The sequence below is a fragment of the Caretta caretta genome, chromosome 18 (assembly GCF_965140235.1).
Source record: "Caretta caretta isolate rCarCar2 chromosome 18, rCarCar1.hap1, whole genome shotgun sequence".
NCBI lineage: Eukaryota > Metazoa > Chordata > Testudines > Cheloniidae > Caretta > Caretta caretta.
In genome coordinates, this window is record NC_134223.1 from 1,988,926 (window position 1) to 2,007,436 (window position 18,511).

At 50.5% G+C, this 18,511-nt stretch overlaps 1 long non-coding RNA gene across 1 annotated transcript in view; it reads left to right on the forward strand.

The window, feature by feature from the left end:
- Positions 1–18,511, forward strand: part of LOC142069526 (uncharacterized) — a 28,068-nt gene that overhangs the window by 4,130 nt on the left and 5,427 nt on the right. The window contains exon 2 of the long non-coding RNA XR_012665389.1: positions 2,603–2,669. This is a non-coding gene — a long non-coding RNA (uncharacterized LOC142069526). The remainder of the gene's footprint in view (positions 1–2,602; positions 2,670–18,511) is intronic.

The window sequence follows — 18,511 nt, forward strand, 5'->3', positions numbered from 1 at the left end:
TGCAGTGACTGAACCTCGCAACCCACATGGTTTAGCTTCTGACCAGGCCTTGCCTTGCGGCCAGTACCTTGAGCAGTCACTTTTGTTTCCAGCTATCACTGTGTAAAGGGACTTAATTTAGAATGAAAGCAGGGTGCTTAGCACACCCATTGGCTTTAATCAGGCCTGCAATTGGCTGTAGATCAAAGACCTGCTTGATAGCCACCATTAATGCCTTCCAGCATAACAAGACTACCTGGGAGGGAGACTTAGCTCAATTCAGCTCCTGAAGTTTTTGGCCCATAAACCTTCACACACGTGAGTCTTCTTATCACATATGTCTTTGAGAACAGTGTGGTGAAGAAATTCCAGCACGTAAAAACCTGGTTGGTATAACAGAAACAAAACTCTGCTGAGCTCAATGATTCCTGGTCTTCCCTTTCCCCTGGCTACTAGTGCCTTCTGCAAATGAAATCAAGTCTCTGAAGAGCTACCCGGAGGAGAAAATTGGGTGCCTAAATAACCATGATCTTGTTACTAATTTTTAAATAAGAACAGCCACACTGGGTCAGACCAATGGTCCATCTATCCCAGTATCCTGTCTGCTGACAGTGGCCAATGCCAGGTGTTTCAAAGGGAGAAGAGCTGGACCTAAAAATCCTGGCACCCACTCTCCTACTCTAAGCACTAGACCAAGCTGCCTCCCTGATTTGCAGTTTGAGGGTGGGATTTTATTTGTAATTAAGATGTGTTTTTCCTGTTGGTCAGTGGCCCAGATGCTTTGGCATAGGGGAAGGATATAATTTTTTATTCTTAATGTGTTCTGTCCATATTCTCGTTAATGCCAAGATCACTTTCTTGGTTGCTAGGGTTGCCAAGCCTCCCAGTTTGGCCAGGAGTCTCCGGGAATCGGGCTCGATCTCCTGGAGGCTACTGAAGCCAATCCGGGAGATTTGAGGCCCCCATAAATCCGGCGGCCCAGCAGGAATAAGGCAGGCTCCCTACCTGCTCTGGCTCCATGCTGCTCCCGGAAGAAGCGATATGTCTGGCAGCAGCTCCTAGGAGGAGGCACAGCCAGGGGGTCTCTGTGTGCTGCTCCTGCTCCAAGCGCCAACTCTGCAGCTCCCATTGGCCAGAAACGGGGACCTGCGGCCAATGGGAGCTGCGGGGGCGGTGCCTGCAGGCAGGGGCAGCGCACAGAACTGCCTGGCTGCCCCTGAGCCTTGGAGTGGCTGCCTGGATGTGCTGCCGCTTCCGGGAGCCACCTGATATACACGCCACACGGCTGGAGCTGCACCCTGAACACTCCTCCAACAGCCTAACACCCTGCCCCAGCCCTCTCCTGCACCCAAACTCCCTCCCAGAGCCCGCACTCCCTCCCGCATCCCTGCCCCAGCCCTGAGCCCCCTCCTGCACCAAACTCCCTCCCAAAGCCTGCACTCCAAACCCCCTGCTGTACCCAACCCCCTGCCCCAGTCCTGAGCCCCCTTCTGTACCCAAACTCTCTCCCAGAGCCTACACCCCAAACCCTGCCCCAGGCTCAGCGCAGAGCCCCCTCCCACACTCTGAACCCCTCAGCGCCAGCCCAGAGCCCGCACCCCATCCCACACCCCAACCCTCTGCCCCAGCGTGGTGAAAATGAATGAGGGTGGGGGAGAGCGACCAATGGACTGTGGGGGGCTGGAGTGAGCGGGGGCGGGGCCTCAGAGAAGGGGCAGGGCAAGGGTGTTTGAATTTGTGCAACGACAGTTGACAACCCTATTGGTTACCTTCTTTGCCATGCGCCTAGTGCTTTTTTTTACTTCTGAAAACACACAGACATCAGACGCTGCTCCTTGATGCTGGGTTCAGGCAGGAGGAGTTTCCTTGCCTTAGTCCTGGTCAGGTCAGTGGAGTTTTCAGATCCCTTCCCTCTTCTCCTAAGGGTTTCCCTTGCATTTTTCACATTGAAAAAATAATAAACATGGAAATATAAACTTGGCCGCAGTCACCTTCTCCAGCTACTTCTCTGCCAGGCTCTTTCACAAGGGCGTACTGTTGTTGTCCGTGTTGTGCTTTAAACAAGGATCAGAGAGACAGAGTTCCAAGGGGACTTCCCCAGGTGAGACCCCAGCAATGCGTTGATAGTCACTGAGGTCCAGCCTCTCAGTGGCAGTAAGTGGCTCTGCCCCATTTGCATGGGGCATGCGAGAGTCCAGCTGGTTGATCAGCTGTGAAAACATAGGCCTCTTAGAAGCTTTCCACTGCCAGCAACTCCTCATGATACGATACCTGTCGTTAATAACAGATACAAGTTATATTTATGCACAAGCTTTGCTTGAAGTAAAGAGAACAAACCAAGAAAGAAGCAAAGTCCCATGGCATGTGTCTCTGCATTGAACTCAACGCATGGTGATAATAGCTTAGCTCTCGCATACTTAAATTGGCTGCAGAGTAGAGACCTTGGAGATTTAAAGGTACAAGTTAAATTCCATATGGGGGGTGACTGATCTGTGTTCAGATGGATTCAGGACACTTGGCAGGTCATGTTGTCTTTTGGATTCAGTTTGGTTCAGGAAGGTGGTTAGTAGCTGGGAGGCCTTTGGGCAACGGAGCCCTAAACTGTATTTATTATTATTTTCAGGGTTGGTTGTTTAAAGAGGCTGGAGAACAATGCATCCAATCCCAGTGATCCCTCACCTTGCTTGCAGGTAGGGCACCCTCTCATCACTGGCAAGTGTGGGTTTTGTTCTGTTGAGTGCCAACAGCTCTTGAGAGCACTTCTGAGGACTCCTGGGGTGCTGTTAGTCCTGCCTCTGACCTGGTGGTTCTTTTGCCCTGCTGCTCTCCTTCAGCACATTGCCCTGCTTCTAGAACGCAGAGAGAACGTTGGGCGGGGCGCGGGGGGGGGGGGAAGACCTGTGATGGCTCCCACTCGGTCTGGGAGAAGGCGAGAGAGAGACGGTGGTGAGAACGGGTGAAGGAGCAACCTTCTGATTTACCAGACACCCACAAGCCACGGCTGGCATTGAAAGCTGCCTTCTCCTTCCCCCTCCCCAGGTTAGATCTCTGCCAGTACACTGCATGGGGCTGGGCTTCTCAATCAATGGGTGTGCCTGTGGGTAACTCCTCTGTCTTGTGTGTCAGCCTCCGGCAAATAGGTCTGGTCAATTGTCCAAGCCCCAACCCCCAGTATAAGCTCAGCCCCTGCCAAGTAGCAGGTGTTGGGCACTTCCTGGATATAACATGGCAGCTGTTCCCTTGACAAGCTCAGTTCTGATTTTGTCTGTGAAAGCGGTGGGGTGGGGGCAGCTCAGTGTGGGAAGGAGGAAGAGGACAATTTGACTTTTAGATGCGGGCTATGGCAGCTTGAGAGGTGGAAGCCAGAGTCTTACTAGGTCACTTCCATCCTAACTCCGTTGTTGCCTCTTCCCTCTTTATTACTGGAGGAGGAAATATCCATAGCCCTGATTATACACCCTGTCTCCAGTGGCCCTCACAACCACAGATGAAAGAAGTGAGGGGGGTGCGTGGTGCAGGTGGCTGGCCAAGTTCAATGAGATGCCAAGTGTCTCTCATAAGCTGCAGGCGGCCAGTTCAAACCCTGCTGAGGTGGGAAGTTGCGCCCTTGCGTGAAATAGTTTGAGTCTCAGTTCCCAGGGGCATATGTCCCCATCCCAGAATCCACCACCAGGATGGGGCCTACGTCTACGGTGTTAGTGCAGAAGGCACCATAGAGAGCGAGTCCTGTTCTCACACTTGGGAGTGGTCCCTCCGGCTGAGGGCAGCCTGGGGAAGGCTTGCACTGCTTCTGCCCCAGGGATTGATTCAGGGCCTCAGGACTGTCAGTCTAGCACAGGGGTGGGCAAACATTTTGGCCCGAGAGCCACATCTGGGTATGGAAATCGTATGGTGGGCCATGAATGTTCACAAAATTGGGTGAGTGTGGGATGTGTGGGGGTGCGGGCTCTGGGGTGGGGCCAGAAATGAGTTCAGGGTGCAGGAGGGGGCTCCGGGCTGGGCCAGGAGGTTGGGGCACAGGAAGGGGTCAGGGGTGCAGGCTCCGGGAGGCGCTTACCTCAAGCACCTCTTGGAAGCAGCAACATGTCCCCCCCTCTGGCTCCTATGTGGAGGTGCAGCCAGGCGCAATGGGAGCTACGGGGGTGGCGCTTGGGGTGGGGGCAGCGTGTGGAACCCCTGGCTACCCCTAAACTTAGGAGCTGGAGGGGGAACATGCTGCTGCTTCCAGGAGCCTCGGCACACGCGCGTGGAGTGGTCTCCGACCCTGCTCCCCGCCTGGAGCGAGGGAGCATGGCAAGCCCCAGGCTCCACTCCCCAGCAGGAGCTCGAGGGCCAGATTAAATAGGCTGGAGGGCCGGATGTGGCTCCCGGGCCATAGTTTGCCCACTTCTGGTCTAGCCCCAGCTTAAAAATAATGAGCAAGGGGAAAATGGAGGCATGCCACACAATGCAACACCTTGCTCCGGAGCTGATAAAAGAGCTTGGAGAGAGTGGGAGGGGCTGTGCTAACAGAATGTCCATTAAAAACAATCAAGCCATGGCACTGCTTCATGTGGGGCATCCCAGAACACTGGTTAGGGGCAAGGGTTTCGAGCATCGCTGGAGAAATCACATATGGTAGCTGAGCCCCATGTAGTGAAAAGGGTTGTTGCCATGAAACCTGGGTGTCGTGAAATATACCAAGCTCAGGCTGACCTGAAAGTAGTGTAAGGAGGTAAGGACGAGCACTGGGAGGACACACATACAAACAGTCTCACTGGGTCAGACCAAGGGTCCATATAGCCCAGCATCCTGTCTTCTGACAGTGGCCAGTGCCAGGTGCTTCAGAGGGAATGAATGGAATAGGGCAATTTTGAGCGATCCATCCCCTGCCATCCAGTCACAGCTGTGGGCATTTGGAGGTTTAGGGACCCCTTGAGCACGGGGTTGTGTCCCTGACCATCCTGGCTCATAGCCACTGGTGGACCTATCTCCAGGAACTTATCTAGCTCTTTTTTAAATTCAATTATGCTTTTGGCCTTCACAGTGTCCCCTGGCAATAAGTTCCACAGGTTGACTGTGCACTGTGGGAAGAAGTACTTCCTTATGTTTGTTTTAAACCTGCTCACTCTTAATTTTTTGGGTGACCCTTAGTTCTTCTGTTATGTGACGGGATAAATAACACTTCCTTTTCACTTTCTTCACACCTTTTATGATGTTATAGCCCTCTATCATATCCCCCCTTAGTCGTTGTTTTTCTAAAATGAACAGTCCCAGTGTTTTTAATCTCCCCTCGTAAGGAAGCTGTTCCATACCCCTAATCATTTTTGTTGCCCTTCTCTGCACCTTTTCCAAATCTAATATATCTCTTTTTAAAGATGACACAACCCCACAGTATTCAGGTGTGGGGGTTCCATGTATTTATATAGCGGCATTATACTTTCTGTTTTATTATTTATTCCTTTCCTAATGGTTGCTAACATTCTGTTCTCTTTTTTGACACTGCTTCACACTGAGCAGATGTTTTTAAAGAACTACCCAGGATGTCTCCATGATTTCTTTCTTGGTGATAAAGAATTTAGATCCCATCATTTTGTATGTATAGTGAAATTGTTTTTCCCAGTGTGCATTACTTTACATTTATCAACATTGAATTTCATCTGCTATTTTGTTGCCCAGTCACGCACTTTTGTGAGATCTTTTTGTAACTCTTCGCAGTCAGCTTTGGACTTAATTATCTTGAGTAATTTCGTATCTTCTGCAAATTTTGCCACCTCACTGTTCACCCACTTTTCCAGATCATTTATGAATATATTCTTCAGCACAGGTCCAAGTACAGATCCTTGGGGGACCCCGCTATTTACCTCTCTCCTGTCTGAAAAATGACCATTTATTCCTGCCCTTTGTTTCCTATCATTTAACCAGTTACTGATCCATGAGAGGACTTTCCTTCTTTTCCCATGACTGCTTAGTTTGAGTCTTTGGTGAGCGACTTTGTCAAAGGCTTTCTGAAAGTCCAAATACATTCTATCCACTGGATCATCTTTGTCCGTATGTTTGTTGACACCCTCAAAGAATTCCAATAGATCGGTGAGACATGATTTCCCTTTACAAAAGCCATGTTGACTTTTCCCCAACATATTGTGTTCATCTATGTATTTGATAATTTAGTTCTTTACTGTAGTTTCAACCAATTTGCCTGGTAATAAAGTTAGGCTTACCAACCTGTAATTGCCGGGATCGCCTCTGGAGTATTTTTAAAAAATCTGCATTACTTTAGCTACCCTCCAATCATCTGGTACAGAAGCTAATTTAAGCGATGGGTTACATACCACAGTTAGTAGTTCTGCAATTTCATATCTGAGTTCCTTCAGAACTCTTGGGTGAATCCCATCTGGGCCTGGTGACTTATTACTGTTTAATTTATCGGTTTGTTCCAAAACCTCCTCTACTGACACTTCAATCTGGAACAGCTCCTAAGATTTGTCACCTAAAAAGAATGTCTTAGGCATGGGAATATCTCCCATATCCTCTGCAGTGAATATCAATGCAAATAATTTGTTTAGAATTCATCCATAATGGTCTTGTCTTCCTTGAGTGCCCCTTTAGCACTGCCATTGTCCAGTGGCCCCTCTTACTGTTTGGCAGGCTTCCTGCTTCTGTTATACTTAAAATTTGTTTGCTGTTAGTTTTTGTGTCTTTAGCTAGTTGCTCTTCACATTCTTTTTTGGCCTTTCTAATAATATTCTTACACTTGACTTGCCAGCGTTTATGCTCCTTTCTGTTTTCCTCAGTAGCATGTGACGTCCAATTTTTAAAGGATGCCTTTTTGCCTTTAATCACCACGAGTGTGATACTGAAGGAACAGAGCAGCAGGTCATGGGAGATAGCAATGGTCTCATCCCCCGTTCTTATCCATGCACCCACTATTTTAGGAGATTGGCAGCTTGCATCATCTCCCAGCCTGTAGAAGGAACAAATCCAAGAGCTCCTTAGCTCTATCTTGACACATCTCCCTGCCAAGTGCTTTATTAATGTAATTTGTGTCGCTCTGGCACCTTTCAGCTACAGATCTCCAGGGGTTTTAGGGCATCAGGGAGCTTATGGCTCAGAGCCCCCACTGGGGTGGGTCAGCCTCATGATGCCCATTTTACACAGGAGGCACAGAGAGGGAAGGGGACAGAAATCACAGCTGCAAACCCAGCCCAGCCAGGCAGCCCTGGGCTCTAAGCACAAGGCTATTCTTCCTCTATCCAGTCAGGTCCCTCTCCTCGTGCTTTTATAGATGGATTCTGCCCCATTGGAATCAATCAGTGTTTTACCATGGAGAGACCCTGGGTATTTACTGAGCAGGGCAGGTTACGAGTGGCTAGGCTGAATGGTCAGCCCGGAGCACAGTTATAGCTAAGGCCTCATGGTTAGAAGGTACTGTGGTTGGATTATTCTTTGGGGGTTACAAGTCACTTACAGATTGTTACCACACCCCTCCGGCTTCTGTATGCAGTGCTGTCACTGTAGCCAGGGTAACACTTCAGAGGGCAGCAGGGTTGGGTAAGGGGGAGCACCTGGGGATGGAGAATAAGGAGCCATCAGCAGTTTAGACCCCGAGTCCGCCAAGGGATTAATTTAATTCCTGAAGAATTAAAGGGACCATGTCGCTAGCTGGCCTGAGGACAAAAGGGAAGGGAATGTGCCCCCTGTCCTGGGTTACGGAGGGCCGACTTGGACAGGTCAGAGGAGCCTCATGAGCTGCCCTACTTGGCCCCCTGGCGACAACAGTTCCTAGGGGGATGCAGCAGCAGCCAGGGATTAGCTGGTATACGAACACCCTGGCTATCTCCTCCTGCTTTGGCTTGTCTCTGATGTGCTTGTTGCCCTGGAGGCTGCTGCAGGAAGCGGACTTCAGACACCCGGGGTATTTCACCTTTTGGATGCCTTATGGCCCCTTTGCTCTCAGTCTTTCTTGCTTGGCTAAGCCGCAACTAAAGACTGGGGAGAAGGGAGCTTCTAGAGGTGTGTGAAGGGAGCAACCAGAGGCTGATGGGTGGTTCCAGGGTGTATAACTAAGAGGGAGAGGATGAAAATGGAAGAACTGAATTTGGCAGGAAAGCTCCTGGCCACCATATATGCTGGGCTGCAGCACAGACTCTTAGGGAGAGTGTCTAGTTGGCAGCTGGTATCAAGTGGAGTGCCCCAAGGGTCGGTCCTGGGGCCGGTTTTGTTCAATATCTTCATAAATGATCTGGAGGATGGTGTGGATTGCACCCTCAGCAAGTTTGCAGATGACACTAAACTGGGAGGAGAGGTAAATACGCTGGAGGGTAGGGATAGGATACAGAGGGACCTAGACAAATTGGAGGATTGGGCCAAAAGAAATCTGATGAAGTTCAACAAGGACAAGTGCAGAGTCCTGCACTTAGGACGGAAGAATCCCCTGCACCGCTACAGACAAGGGACCGAATGGCTCGGCAGCAGTTCTGCAGAAAAGGACCTAGGGGTTACAGTGGACCAGAAGCTGGATATGAGTCAACAGTGTGCCCTTGTTGCCAAGAAGGCCAATGGCATTTTGGGATGTATAAGTAGGGGCATTGCCAGCAGATTGAGGGACGTGATCATTCCCCTCTATTCAACACTGGTGAGGCCTCATCTGGAGTACTGTGTCCAGTTTTGGGCCCCACACTACAAGAAGGATGTGGAAAAATTGGAAAGAGTCCAGCGGAGGGCAACAAAAATGATTAGGGGACTGGAACACATGAGTTATGAGGAGAGGCAGAGGGAACTGGGGATGTTTAGTCTACGGAAGAGAAGAATGAGGAGGGATTTGATAGCTGCTTTCAACTACCTGAAAGGAGGTTCCAAAGAGGATGGCTCTAGACCGTTCTCAGTGGTAGCAGATGAGAGAAGAAGGAGTAATGGTCTCAAGTTGCAGTGGGGGAGATTTAGGTTGGATATTAGGAAAAACGTTTTCATTAGGAGGGTTGTGAAACACTGGAATGTGTTAGTTAGGGAGGTGGTGGAATCTCCTTCCTTAGAAGTTTTTAAGGTCAGGCTTGACAAAGCCCTGGCTGGGATGATTTAGTTGGGGATTGGTCCTGCTTTGAGCAGGGGGTTGGACTAGATGACCTCCTGAGGTCCCTTCCAACCCTGATATTCTATGATTCTATCAGTGGGGGAAAGCCCCATGGATGGGTCTGCTGGCCCCTAGAGATCTAGCAAGTACACAGGCAGCCAGACCTGCCCCTGTGGTGAGGATGTGGGATAGGCTAGGCAGAAATGGGAATGGTCTAACATGCGGCTCAGCTCGAAAGCTGTTTGGGAGAGGATGGCCCTGGGGTTGTGAGGCTGATGGCGCTGAGTAACCCACTGTCCAGCTCCTGCTGAGCCTCCATGGTGAACTGGAAGGATAAAGGAGGCAGGCTCACACACCTGCTCTGTGCTCTCCTCCAGCTTGGAGGAGGGCAGGGGCTAGCCATTGGTGAAGGGCCTGAAGCCCGTCACACCCATTAACTAGCCCAGGCCATACTGCTCCTGGGTCCCCAGAGAACCTCAGGGGTGCTCAGGCTACCTCCACCTGTGTGCAGGGAGGCACAGAGCACAAGGAGTTACAAACTCTCCCCCTGTGGTGCGGGGGCTGGAGGCTCAGGGTGCCTTTTCACTTGCCTCACACACTGGTGTGTCTTCAGTCTCCCCACCACCCATTCTGAGCAGGGACCGCTGACACCTGCAGTGGTGTGTTTACCTCGCTCCCCCCTAAGCTGTCAACCCTTGGTGACATTTCAAGAGGGACCAGAGGCACAGATAGTTTAGTGAAGTCAGAGGCAGAGCCAGAGCCAGGGAGAAACCCCTCCTAGTGTTGTACTCTAACTCCTACATCACACGCCCCACTGCCTGTATGCTGCAGGTTTGATTGCATCATCACGTTCGCAAAGGTTACAAACCAGTATTTTTTCAGGAGGGCAGTGCTGTCTACTGGTTAGGGCACAGGGCAGGGAGATGCAGGGTCTGGGTACTGTTCCAAGTCACTTCACACCTGTCTCTCGGTTTTCCCATCTCTAAATTAGGAATGACACTTTCCCTTGCAAAGTGCTTTGGGATCCTCCGAAGGGGCTAGAGATGTGCTAAACATGTTCTCAAGCCATTTCTTAGGGAAACAGTTTTGGCATTTGCGGTATGACAGTTTGATTTGTACAGAAGTCACTGTCAGAATTTAGGGGACTGGACGCAGGCCACCTTCCCAGAGTGGGGCTGCTTTTCTTCCAGATGGCTGGTGCAGTGGAGAGGAAACGTGGCCATGTGATGGGATTTCTCCTTGAACAGTCATTGATCAATTCAGTTACAACAACAAAGACAAGGGAGATGAGAGCAGTTACCTAGTGTGATCATTTCATACAGCAGAATCCCAAACGACCATCTGGGGAGAAAACATGAGTGAGACAAAGTCAAAACAGCTCCTCTCATGCATTTAAAACCCTGAGTTTATTCCAACAGCCTCCTCTTTTCCACACCTTGTATCTATGGCTCCTTAACCACATCTGTGCTCTTGCGCATCCCTCCATCCCGGCAGGATTCATGTGGCTGCCTAGATGGATGGCACCGGCCCTTGAAAGAGGCCTACCCCAAGAGGGAACCCAGGTGTCCTGCGTCAGGGGCTCTGTTATTTTGCCTAGCTAAGATAGTTGAATGGCTTGACCCTGTTGCATCACTGAGTGCAGACATGAGAGATGCATAAAGATTGGGGGTGGGGTGTGTGTGGAAATTGTGACTATTCTGCAAACACCAGTTTCTGTCTGATGTAACTGAGTTCAAGCACTGTGATATCATCAGCTGAGCGTGGCTACACCAGAGAGCTTACAGCAGTGCAGCTACATCAGTATAGCTGTGCCACTTGAAGCTCTCTAGTATAGCCATAGCCTCAGAAGACCTGGGTTTTCATCTCCAGCCCTGCCGCTGGCCTGCTGGATGACCCGGGGCCAGTCACTTCCCTGCTCTGTTTCTCTGCCTGCCCTTTGTCTTCTACATTTAGACTCAGCTTTTCAGGGCAGGGATTGTCTCTTTCCATATGTTTATGCAGCACCCAGCAGAATGGGACCCTGAGCTCAGCTGCCACCGTAACACAAATGACTGGTTCCAAAGCTCTAGCATCCACACAGGACATTCTGGCCTTTTGCTGGTTGCTGCTTTTTGTCCAATATTTCTGAATAGCAAATAGATTCGCTGATAATCCATGGGTTCCTGGCAGTGCCAGGCTGCATTCAGCAAATACTATTCCACTGGAGAGTGCTCTGCCTCCCAGTGAGGAGTTCACAAGACCTTGCTTTGTGGGGCTGGGGATCAACCTTGATTCTGACTCCTGTGTGGCTGGCTCCAGACTCTGTGTTCTCAAGCACAGTGAAAGCATTCTGCATTGGGTGTTGCACCAGGAGCGCCCCGTTCTCAAAGGCTACAGATCAAGTTATACACTATTAGGCTGCCTGATGTGCAAGTCCACCAGGTATTGGACCTCTGGTCCATTGACACCCCATTAAAGTGCCTTAGCTTTGCTCACTCTCTCTCCAGCAAAGCCTCCTGACCTGGACAACCCACCCCAGAGCCTGGCCAGTCAAGTTTTACTGCTTCTGTTGGTTACAGGGATGGTGACGGGTTCAAGCCTTTTCACCGCACTTGGTAAGAACGGGCTATGCTGTGACCAGCCACACACAAATATGTCAACCCCCCATGGGTTTCTAGGTCACCCTGCTTCCCCTAGCCCTGGAACATCCCCTTATTTTAGATAATGCAATAACTCTTATTCAGGCCGGAAATAAAGTGTAGCATTTTAACAGTGAGGGTAATCAACCACTGGAACAGTTCACCAAGGGTCAGGGTAGATTCTGCATCACTGTCCATTTTTAACTCAAGCTTGGATGTGTTTCTAGAAGATCTGCTCTGGGAATTATTTGTGGGCAGGTCTCTCTCCGGTGCAGTACAGGAGGTCTGACTAGATGATCACAATGGTCCCTTCTGGCCTTCGAAACTCTTCATTGTAAGTTGGATTCTCCAAGTTTAAATCCAAGTTAAACCAGAACATCTGGGGAGGGGGGTAGGAAAAAACAAGAGGAAACAGGCTACCTGGAGAGTGGTCAGTTTGGATGAGCTATTACCAGCAGGAGAGTGAGTTTGTGTGTGTATGGGGGTGGGGGGGATGTGAGAAAACCTGGATTTGTGCAGGAAATAGCCCGACTTGATTATGTAAAGAGTTGTCACTTTGGATGGGCTAGCACCAGCAGGGGAGTGAATTTGTGTGGGGGGGTGGAGGGTGAGAAAACCTGGATTTGTGCTGGAAATGGCCCACCTGATGATCACTTTAGATAAGCTATTACCAGCAGGACAGTGGGGTGGGAGGAGGTATTGTTTCATATTCTCTGTGTGTATATAAAGTCTGCTGCAGTTTCCACGGTATGCATCCGATGAAGTGAGCTGTAGCTCACGAAAGCTCATGCTCAAATAAATTGGTTAGTCTCTAAGGTGCCACAAGTACTCCTTTTCTTTTTGCGAGTACAGACTAACACGGCTGTTACTCTGTAGCCTCTTACAGTTTGTATGGCAACTTCCACCTTCCCTGTATGTATATATCTATATCTTCTTACTATATGTTCCATTCTATGCATCCGATGAAGTGAGCTGTAGCTCACGAAAGCTTATGCTCTAATAAATTTGTTAGTCTCTAAGGTGCCACAAGTACTCCCGTCCCTCATTCTGTTGGTCTGACCTGCATCCCTTGGTCCTGATGTATAACTGCATTTGGCTGTATTAAAACATATTTTGTATGAATGGGCCCAGCCTACCAAGTGATCCAGATCACTTTGTGTGGCTGCCCAGTTATTATTATTTACCCCTCCATTGATCTTTGCTGATAAAAAGTTTGTCATTCGCACATTTTATATTTACTTCCAGATCATTGATGAAAATACTGAACAGCATCAGAAACAGAACTGATCCCTGCAGAACCCCACTAGAAACACCCCCTATTTGATAACTATTTCCCATGGACGACTGCCTTTGGGATATATCAGTTAGCCTGTTCTTAGTCTAACATGTCCTTCACTGATATTGTCTAGTGCTAATTTGTGGAAGGTCTGAATTCAGAATCAGAATTGCGAGCATTGCCACAGAGTTACACTTATCCAGTCAGGGAGTGGAATCCTAGTACATGACATCTATGTGTCCAGTCAAGACTGCTCAGTTTTGAATACTTGCAACATGTGGTTTGGAAGCACTGTACAGGTCGAGAATTAGCGTTTGGGGAGTCGTTTTGAACCGATGATCAGTTGTCAACGTCGCTCTGTCTGCAGCCAGTTTAAAGCCAGAAATAGAGGCTTGAGACCCTGTCTGCTTCAGCTCTACCTGGGCTGTGGTGTCCCTCTTTCCATTGCTTGTGAGGCCATGTGGTGAGCTACACAGGCTCCAGGAAAAGATGTACAAGGCAGCAGCAGAGAAGTAAGCCCACAGATCTGAAATGGAAGTGGGATGGGAGTAGCTGAGAGCCTTGTTAGTAGAGCTGTGATAACTGGGCCTACAAATTTACTCTAATTGTGAGCTCAACTGTAAAAAGTATGTGCAAGTTCCTAAAATGTCATGATAACCGATAACAACAAATGTTGATGGGAGAAGACACGAAAGGGAGACAGACGGAATTAGTCCAAACAAAAAGGCCGACTAGTATATCTCAAGGACTGTGTTAAGACCATGCCTGGTAAACAAGAAAATGTTATCTGGAAATTAATGAACCAAAATTGGTGAGTCGGATTTTAGGCCCAACTGGTGGACAAAATAATGAGGGGATGGGCTATTCCACCCACCACTCCCTTTTTGGGTCCTAAAAGAAAGAGATTTGGTGGGGAGAGGGAAATACGGAAGAACAGACAGTCTGCTGAAGCAAGCTTTGCCATTACGGCTGGCACCCCACCACCTCCATGGACCCTGGTCCTTCTTTGCTCCAATCAAGAGGGATTGTCCTGCCCAGACAGGGCCAGAGAGAGGCACCCAGATACCTCCACCTCTACCAGCTGAATCCCAGCCACCACCTGAGATGAAATGGGATCGGACTTTAGCAGCAAACCAGCCCTGCCCACCTCAGCTAACTTCTTCTCTTCTCCCCAAAGACAGTTATCCCCAGCTTTGCTACCATCTCGGAGACTGTCAGACAAGGCGGTTTTCCTTCTAAAATTCTCCAGATAAAGGGAAAGAGAACAATGGATGTTGTTAAAATGAAAGCCTTATTTAATACTTTATATTTCAGATGCTTTAACTGTTTTTCCTTCATCTCTGTATCTTTACTAAAAGGTTAACAGATGTTTAATTTTGTTTGCCATGGTACCAAGCAGGCTGAGGTCTCTTTCTACCAAACCCTGAACCCTGTTTAACACTGTCTAATGTCGGACAGTCACCTAATTATGTTAACATCTTTGGGCCCCTGTATTCCATCTAAATGAATACAGCAGTGGCTTTGTGACTGGTAGGTCATATGTGTGGGGGGAGCTCGTGCCTTAGCAGGACTCTGAGGCCACCGAGAAGACCTCGGGCAGTCATTATACTCCGTTACGGATGGGATAAACTCCTTCTAATGATGTAAAAAGTAACATGAGTCTTGGCCTTAACCCACATGTGATGGTTTGGATCAGATGCAGGAGAACCAGACAAATACAATTTTCAGGGTGATTCTACCCTGATTACAGCCGAGGAATCTCATGAGAAGGGACTGATCAAAATCTCACCTCCCGGTCAAAGGAATCAAACTTGTGAACCCTTTGAGGCTCCCCCAGCCCCAGGTGTGTTGTTAGAACACTGAGCACAGGGCGTGGGGGAGAGAATAACTTTGCTGTTTGAAACTTCAGGTCACCTGCAGGAGCCCTGTCTGTCTGGGGCCTCCTTAGCAAAGCAGGAGGCTCGTAAGCATGGGCGGCGGGTGAACCTCCCCTTTGGGGAGGTTAGCTCCCGCCCCTTCCACTGGAGGCCCTGCCCACTGCAGCTCCAAGGGACCCCCCCCCAGCCATGGCTGGAGGAACCCCTGTCAGTTTCAGGGGAGAGGGGGAGTGAGGGTGGGGCTTCAGGATGGAGCATGGGTGAGGCCAGGGTCTGGGTTAGGGGAGGCTTAGCCGCCCCTGGCCTACGATACCCACCGCCCATGCTCGCGAGGTATAAAACTCACTCTCAGAAGAGCTACACTTAGGCAGAGACTGAGCTCATGGTCTAATGATTAATTTTCCAAGAGAAAACACTTGTTGAAAGCTTTGCCACATTAAATCCGGTAGAAACAGCTCCTGCAAACAAACATTCTCTCCTCACACCTAGAAGCTTCGTTCCCCTTCTAGTCTTCAGGCTTAACCCAGCTGAGAATGAAGCTGCCATATACATCAGTAATCGCAGAGCTGGGGCCTTCTGGCTATTGTCAAACTGCTTGCAGAAGAGCAAGCAGCAGCTGTAGGTTTCTACTGTGAAAGGGAGAGGGAATACCAAGCACAGCAAAGGGCGGAGGCAGCTAGAAGTGGAGGTCGGGAGAGTAACATTATCTCAGACCTATCTCAGCTTCCCATGCAGGAAGCTCCATCGCACCAAACTGTGCTCTTCGAGCACGCTTAGGTGGCAGGTCATTGTTAGAGGGTTCTGTGACGGGGCTTACCCCCATCACCTGCAAGGCAAGGGAAAGAACCCCAATTTGTCATGCTCTGCACCTGGGCAGGGGTGGTTAACCAGTTGTCTCCTGGCCAGAGGAGGTGGAGCTGGGCCTTGTAAGTGGACCAAGGGAGCTCAGAGGAGACAGGTCCCTGCTGGAGAGAAGCCCCAGGATTGGGTTTAACAGACAGGAAACAATGGGGAAGAACTCTACGGGTGCAGGTCTGGCCCTTGCAGGGAGCCCTGAGGCAGGGCCAACAAGGGATCTGCAGTGGAGTCTGAACAGGGTGGAAGGGTTCTGAGTTTGAAGATTTGTTTGGACTTTCATTTGGACTTGTTCCCCTTACGCTGGAGCGGTTTTGACTTTCATATGAGTGGGCCGGTGGGCCAAACCAGAGTACCCAGAGGAGGAGCCAGGAGAAGATGAAGGCTTGGAAAGGCCATTGCAGAGCTGAGGGGAAGCTCAGTAGGGTGCACCACAGACAAGGGCCCCAGGAGACCAGAGAGGAGGCGAGGATGCACCACTGTGGATTCAAATCACTGCCAGGAAGAGGGAAGAGTGCTGCTAGGAGCTGGAAGGGGCTTGTGAGATCTCCCTAGATGCTGGCCGGGGTGCGCGCTCCCCAGAGAGCCTGGTTTCTAACACGCTCCTCACAGCACACAGGACCAGAGCTCGGCAGCCCATCAGGAACCCTCCTGTAAGGCCTTAATCTAGCCCAAACATCTAGGCTTTAGTGCCCAGGTTTCCCCTAAAAGCCAGCATGCGTTTCCTAGGCTGCCCCTCTGCTATGCCCCAGTCAGCTCTGGAGAACAACTTGCTTTTGGGTGTGCTCTAGCCGGCCTTAGTAACTCACACATCGCCCTTGGCTGTGACTGGGCGCTTCAGGATCCTTTCTGGTGGCAGCCACTTGATGGGCACCTCAGCTGCTTTCCTAGATGGCAGCATGCCCCTGCAGTAGACCTCTCCCGCCAGCCCCAGGCCGCAGAGCCGAACTGTCATATCCTGGTGGATCAGGACATTTCGAGCTGCTACGTCGCCATGGATCAGCTTCTGGCTCGCTGTCAGATATTCCTGAAATGAGAAGAGCCACATTCACATTTGCAAAGGAGACTTTGGGACTGCGTGAGTAGCAAGTGGTCTGCCACCCCTGGTCTCAGCAGCCACAGAGTTAACTACTGCAACTGTGCTCTCCCAAATGAGGATCCTGCCTGTAATCTAGAATGGCTTAGAGGTTAAGGTGTTGGCCTAGCCATGGGCATGTCTGTGTAAATTCCAGTCCCCTTTCTGGGAGCATTACTTAGCTGAATCCTACATTTGTCTTGTAGGGAAGGGGCAATAACGCTCCAAGAGATTCCTTTTGTTCCCAGTATGATCTATGTGCTCTCCCAGCTGGGAAGTGAGCTCAGGAACTTCCTGTAGGATCAGCTAAATAAAGCAACAGCTGTGGCAAGGTTTTGCCCATTGATTGTCCTCCAGGACTGAGATCACCGCAGGAACAAGCCATGCTTTATTCTCTAAAGATTAATGAATTGACCTTGAAATAAACAAACCAGTGTATTTGACCCACTCTCCTCCACCAAATACACAACACTTACCAGTCCGCGTGCAATTTGGATTGCCATGGTGAACATGCTCTTCTCTGTCAGCTCATAAACACGTCCCTTATCGGGTAAGTCCCCCTACCAAGTCAAAAGAGGAAGAGACAGCTCACTCAGGCAGCCTCCGCCTCCCCACAAACACTGCCATGTTCCACGACATCTTCCGCTTGGGATCGCAATAATTACATCCTAATCCAATTCAAACTGCGGACAAGATGGGGAAGACTAAAGATCAAGACCCTCTCAGTTTTAGACTCCCCCCTCTCCCCGCCAAATTTGAGTGTCAGAATTCCAGGTGGGTAGCCCACCAGCCTGGGAAGCATCACACCAGAGTTTGACTCAGGCTGTCACCTCAAGGCACAATTTATTGGTTAACCAGAAAACAGGCAAAATACCTAAATACAATAATCCTCTGGTTATAGTTCCTTGTTGGGTATTAATAGTGATTTCTTTGCTCTGCTCAAAACTCTCTTCTATATGCTGCAGTACAAAATAGAGCCATTTGGGTTCGAAGGCAGTTGGGACCTCGAGTAAGTCGTCTAGATCAGGGCGGGCAAACTTTTTGGACGGAGGGCCACATTGGGTTTCGGAAATTGTATGGAGGGCCGGTTAGGGGAGGGGGGCGTGGCCCACCCTCTTCTCGCCCCCTGACAGCCCACCCCCGAGACTCCTGCCCCATCCAACCCCCCTGTTCCCTGACGGCCCCCCCGGGACCCCTGCCCCATCCAATCACCCCTTCTCTCTGTCCCCTGACTGCCCCCCCGCCGCCCCATCCAATCCCCCCTTTCCTTCTTGACTTCCCCACTGGGACCCCTGCCCCTTCCAACCCCCCCCTTCTTGACTGCCCCCCCGGAACCCCTGCCCCCATTCAATCCCCCTGTTCTCCGCCCTCTGACCACCTTGACCCCATCCACCCCCCCACCCCGAACTCCCCTGCCCTCTAGCCAGCCCGCCCTTCTCCTGCCCCCTCACTGCGCAGCACAGAGCCCAGGGTCAGGTCGGGCTCTGCAGCTGCTCTGCCCCAGGAGCTCGCAGCCCCCTGCCCGGAGCATCGCGCCAGCAGCACAGTGAGCTGAGGCTGCGGGGAGGGGGACAGCGGGGGAGGGGCCGGGGGACAGCCTCCCAGGCCAGGGGCCGGGCAGGAGGGTCCTGCTGGCCAGATGTGGCCCATGGGCCGTAGTTTGCCCACCTTTGGTCTAGTTCCTACTCTCTGCTTTGTGGTAGGACTAGGAGAGATTTGATTATTCTTAAAGAGTTCCCGATATCTATGGTATCTTAGGTCTCGCTAGGGCACCAGTCACCA